Raw genomic sequence first — 6,414 nt, forward strand, 5'->3', positions numbered from 1 at the left:
AGTTTAATGGTGTTACTTGAGTCGTAAACATCATTAGCTGTAGTATGCATACACTTTGAAAATCCCTTTTTACCCCTAGTGCTTTGGGTAAGATAAGAATTCAAGCTCCCTTAATAGCATAAGTGTATTCTGACAAGTCCCTACATTAATCTCTTGGGAGTTGGTGTTATTAGATAATCAAGCTCTAATGATCTCGGTGTGTCAACCTAGAGGGACCACTGATTCCGAAGGCCATTTAGTTTAGTAAGTGAGGTTTTCAGGCTGTTAGATGAGATAGTGTCAAATTAGAACTCCTGATTTTAGTAAGTTCTACCCATTGTTTTTTTGTTTTCAACATTAATTTTATACCACAACTTTTGCATGTTTGAGGAATTGTCTGAATTTGGGACAAAAGATCTTCATGTAAACCAGCTTTGCAAAATTCTCCAGTCCAAACAATCTTATCTCTTGAAATGGATTGCCTTATTCTGAGCAGAGATCTGTTAATCCCAATCTAGGTTTTTCAGTTCCTGACTACCAACATCTTATTTTGCCAGGCTGGTGTGAAAGTATTTAAAGATGTCAATCAGAAATGTTAATGAGACTAAAGCAGTTTTGTAAATCTCACCTACATTTAGCAATACCTTATGTAGTTGTTTTCGTAGCATCTGGTAGATTTAGAATATAGCCAGTAGATTCTTCCATTGAGACTTTCTATCTTTAGTAGGGCAGTAGTAGTTAATTTTGAGTTTTTTGGTCAAGCTTTTACCAGGTATTCACTAGCATTGGTGCAAAATGGGAATACTGGTCTGCATCAAATTTATTTGGTCTGATTACTAGTGCGTTGAAAGATTGGATGCTTTGTTTTCAGAATTTTGACAACTGGCTGAATTAAAATGGTATAAAGCTTTGTGTATAATTGGCAGGTTTATTTGTTGCACTTGGTCAGCTTTAATTGTTCTGTATCGTATAAAGATAAGTTCACTTAATAAATCTGCAGAGAACAAACAATCCTGATATCAATTTTTGAAAGTGGGAGTTTTGAGCCAAGAGTAGGAATCACTGGTAGCTTTGGGATGGATTACTAGCAGCATCCTAGAGATTAGTGCAAAAGGATGAAAAGAATATGGAGGAGGGGTAGGGGCAAAAATGGGTTTAAGAAACAAGCACAGAAAAGTTTTGCCCTTAATGGGAAAGGGAATGCTGGGTGTCTAGGCTAGTACCTTTTACATACTTGACAGCAACCATTTCTATAATTAGTATACATCTTAAAATAACACTTGGATGCAGTGTACTTTTGTTTACAGTTCCAGGTGTTAGAAATGCTAAATTTATGTGACTGACTTGATAAGTGCTAGTCTAGGCTAGTTCCTTCTAAATTTTAAGCCTGGCAACTTGGTAGCTAATTGAATACACCAGTAAGTTGGGCATGGAAACTTACTTTTCCTTTCAGCTACAGAGAAGTGTTGAGAGGTAGGTAATGCATACCTTTGACTTCACAGTGGTAGTTTTCCTTTGGACTTGGAGCTAGGCTAAGTATCAAGTGAAAGGTCCTACCACCTTGCCATGTCCCTCCTGAGGTGAAGGAAATCAGGGAGTTGGGAAACACCATCACTTTGAAACTTGGTTAAATAAATGCTGGTGTAGGATTGTGATTCTCATCTTTGTGTAGCCTATCTTGAAGCCTAAAGGAGCACAGTGACTTCCAAGGTAATAAGAGGAAGTAGAAGCTGTAAAACAGTTTGGTAAAGAGCAGTTAGAGTGAAGAGTAATAGTAAAGAATTCATTAGATCTGGCTATTCTTGAGCGACCATTGTTCGGAGGCTTTTGGAAGGGAGGGCTGTACAACCTAGAAGATGTAACTGCATAGCTGGGAAGACAAGAAGTAAAGGTCAAAGTAACATACTAGGGGCCTGGCTGGTCTTGGAGCTTTTGGAGGGTGGTGAATACCAGTGACAAGCCAAAAAAATGGGGTGAAGATGCCTAGGTTTATGATACGGTAGTATTAAAGTTCTATCTTAAGGGAAGGTGGCAGGGAAGTACCAGTAGGCAGCTTTAAAGCCTGACAGGTTGTTTTTTCCACACCTTATAGGTTTCCTGTTACCATTCTAGTAAAAATACGAAAGGACATTCTGTCAATCCCCACAACAACAGTGCTGCTAACCTCATCTTGCAGAAGAGGAAATGGGTTCAGAAAGATTGCTAATACTTACATTATCCTAGGAGGTAGGAAACATTTGAATCCTACATACCATTTCAAAGCCTTTACTTTTCTAGTCATTAAAGCACCTTACTGTTCCTTTAAAACGAAACCATATGGAAAAATGAGGAAATACAACCTATGATTCTACCCATTGTAGATTATACCATTGCTAATAACTTGGCTAATTTCTTTCCAGACTCAATGAGGAAAAGATACTGGATAGAAGGATAACAAGCAGGTGGAATGCAGTAGCCAATTAATGTTAAACACCCTCAAGGCCAGTTCTCAGGATCTAGTGCTTTTTCCTTCTCCCATAGGCCACTGGCCCAACTTCTCCCATTTTATTTCATTTTTTGACTAGGTAATGCATATTCAAGGTGTATATAGTAAGAAGGCTCCCTACCCCTGACTCAGCACAGTTCTCTCCCCAAAGGTAACCACTATTACCAATTACGTAGCCTGAGCAAATATACATAGTATTTTATTTTTCCTTTTAGCATGAAACAGATATACCTTGTTTTTCTCACTTAACATTTTGGAGTTTTTTCATGTAGGTAAAAATAGTGCTTCCTCATTTTTTTATGTTGCATACTATTTACTTCCTGGACATTGCATTATTTATGCACTTAACTTCTGTGCCCCTTCAATGTGCCAGGTACTGCTAGCCTTGGAAAACAGGTGAACAAGGTCTGTCTTCATGGAGCTTAAGTTCTGGAGAGACCACAAACAGGTGGGTAATAATGTATATGTACAACCATGAGGATGGGGGGAGAGAGGGTATTGTTCGGTGTTGGGTAAAGGTCGTCTAAGGGAGGCCTCTGATGGTGACATTTGCGCCGGGGGGGGAATAAGGTACATAAGCTTTGGGCAGAGGGCACAGTAAACGTGAAGGCTCTGAAGGGTTTTGAGTTGGGTAAGGAGGCCACTATGAAGTCAACAGAGGGGAGAACGGGAAGAGCTGGCACAGGAAGGGAGAGGACTATAGATTATATAGGATCTTGTACACTGTGGAGAGGACTTGCTTTTTTCCCATGGAGTGCTTTTGGGCAAAGAGTAACAGGAATTGAATCAGTTCTCTGTCACCTGATATGAGGGTTCTTTCTCTCTCTCTCTCTCTCTCTTTTATTTATTTATTTATTTATTTGTTTGTTTGTTTGTTTTATTTGACAGGGAGCACAAGTAGGCAGAGCAGCAGGCAGAGGGAGAGGCAGACTTTCCACCTAGCAGGGAGCCTTATGTCCTGGGACTCCGGGATTGTGACCTGAGCAGAAGGCAGCCAACCAGGTGCCCTGAGGGTTGGTTCTAATTACTGTAACAATGCTGTAGTGAATCACCTTGTACAATACATTGCATGTGACCCTGCATATCTTGGATAATCCCTAGAAGTTCAGTTGCTCGGTCAAAGGAGATGTGCATTTATATTTTTGCTAGGTATTGTTGGCCCTGGTGACTAGGTATGTTAGTTTCCGTTTCTCTGTAGGATTGCCTACATAGTATACTTTGTGTAACCACATGGTGGGCTGTCATTTGTTAATTTTACGAATCTTGTGTTGGGAAATGGTGTCTCAGCATGGTTCTTGTTTTTTGTTTTAATTGTGCCAAAATGCCTATTTTTCTCCTATTCTGCAAAGTTTGCACATATTCAAAAGTTTGGTTTACATTCCCTTGCTCTCAACACCATGAGCTTCTAACAGTCGGATTCCTGTTCACATGGTAATGGCCTATTTACTTCTCTGCAGGTATGCTGCCAAATTCTAATTGCGACAGCATGTACCAAGCCTTACTCCATTTCCTCATTGCCTGGTACTTAAATATTTGATGAAGGAAAAGTTAGTTAATGGATGAATGAATGAATTCTAATCTGTTAAACCAAGCATATAAAATTGGAACCTCCTCTCTTGTCTGAGACCTTTATAATCACCATTTCAATTAAACGTTCACGTTTCCTTTTAGCCACCTCTAAGACTAACTCTGTCTCCTGTCTGGATCTGCCTGCAGAGGATCTGGATCCATAGGCCGCTGTTTACAATGTCCAGCTCCACTCTGCAACTTTAGGGAAGGTTTTTTTCTCATTTGGGTTTAAGCTCCAACAAGAGTATGCTCAGAAAGGGTGTGGAAAATTTCTGTGCAGCAAGTTCTCTGCAGAGAGGGGTGGAGACTTACCTGCCACTCCCAAGAGCTGGTGAGCCCAGGTGAATCGCCTATCCCATGTAAGAAATGTAACGTCACTGGACCAACAGCAGCCATTTCGTATGACTGTCAGCTGCCTAAGGTTACCTGCTGTAATCCTGACCAGTTCTGCAGATTCCCAAGGTGGTTCTTGGTAACCAAAGCTTGCAGGTGCCTGAATGTGATCCTATAGAAGACCCTGTTCGTTTTTATTTTGGGTTGTAACATAGCAGGAAATCTGGATTCTCAAAACTGAATCTGTTCAGTGCCAAGAATAAAAAACCTGGCTGTAAAGAAAATATATATGGCAAAGGTAAAGGTAGATGGGCTAGTTTATCTTGGTTATTGTCAAAATGACCATCACCAGAGTTCCTGGGCTCCTGTAAGAACAACGTACTGCTTTCTTAAACTAAGGAGGCTATACTATGCTTTAATGTTTATATTCTTTCAGAGTACAGACTATTTATTTAGATCAGGATTTAGGAAATTACGGCCGACAGGTCAGATCTGGCCTGCTGCTGTTTTCATACAGCTAATGAGCTAAGATAGTTTCTACATTATGTACCTGAAAAAAAGTGTAATAATACTTAATGACATGAAAATTATGTAAAATTCAAATTGCAGGATCCATAAAGTTTTATTGGAATGCAGCCAAGGCTCATTTGTTTACCTGTCATCTCTTGACTTTTTCTGTGTTACAGTGGCATAGTTGAGTAATTGTGACAGATTGTAAGTCACAAAACCATTTACAGAAAGTGCCATTCCTAGTTTAGATATTTATCTTCAACTGTTTACAGTCTTCCATATAATTACTTCAAGATCTTAGGTGCCATTATTGGTAGGGTTGCAGCAGCCTTACCAAGACATATTTTTGGTCCGGGAAGATTGTTTCTCTGTGACTCATTATTGAGGAAAAGCTTCATGAAGCCAGGGGGCAAATCCTAGCTAAACACTTACGCACTTAAATATGAGTGAAAGCTTTTACTCTAGGGCAGTGGTTCTCACCCCTGCTTATATATTAGGATCACCCAGAAGCCTTAGAAACATTCCAGTGAAGTCAAAAATTGCTGAGGATGGTGATAGCTGAGCATTAGTGTTCTAAAACCTTCCTGGTGATTCTAATATATAACCAGAATAGGAAACTATTGCTATTGGGGCTAATGATGGCCCCCTTCTAGTTCACTAGTTATTGGATAGATTGGCTTGACTTACTGCTGCTGCTATTATTATTATTATTATTTTTTTTTTTAAGATTTTATTTATTTCTTTGACAGAGACAGGTCACAAGTAGGCAGAGGCAGGCAGAGAGAGAGAGGGGGAAGCAGGCTCCCCGCCAAGCAGAGAGCCCAATGCGGGGCTTGATCTCAGGACCCTGAGATCATGACCTGAGCCGAAGGCAGAGGCTTTAACCCACTGAGCCACCCAGGTGCCCCTGCTGCTGCTATTATAAGAAAGTTTGCAATACTCATGTGATTCAAAGGAAGGTTTGAAGATGTATCCTGTGTATCCTTTATGTTTCTCTGATTAAATGACCTTATGCTGGAATGTAACCTTTCTATGAAAATGGTAGAAACTGCATTTTAGTTTATATAAATATATAACTAGCAGAGGTCAATGTGCTCAGAGAAACATTCATCTAAAAGAAAGTTAACGTTCTGTTCAGGAAATTTGAAGCCGTATTTATTAGAACTGTTCGTTTTACCCAACACTAAGGCAACTCCAGGCATGGCCATTAGTCACAATTACTGCTTCAAAGCATCTACGGCTCTTCTAGCTGCATACATACATTTATAATTGTGTCTTTCTGATGTGATGATGCTTTTATTATAAAAATATCTTTGTCTCTTTAAATATTTCTTGTTTTATTTTTTTCGCATCTTTTTTTTTTTTTAAGATTTTATTTATTTGACAGAGAAACAGCAAGAGCAGGAACACAAACAGGAGGATTAGGAGACGGAATGCCGGCTTCCTACCGGATAGGGAGTCCAATGTCGGGCTTGATCCCAGGACCCTGGGATCATGACCTGAGCTGAAGGCAGAGGCTTTAACCCACTGAGCCACCC

Source organism: Mustela putorius, unplaced genomic scaffold (assembly GCF_011764305.1).
Source record: "Mustela putorius furo isolate JIRA1106 unplaced genomic scaffold, ASM1176430v1.1 tig00000281_pilon_pilon_pilon, whole genome shotgun sequence".
Taxonomy (NCBI): Eukaryota; Metazoa; Chordata; class Mammalia; order Carnivora; family Mustelidae; genus Mustela; species Mustela putorius.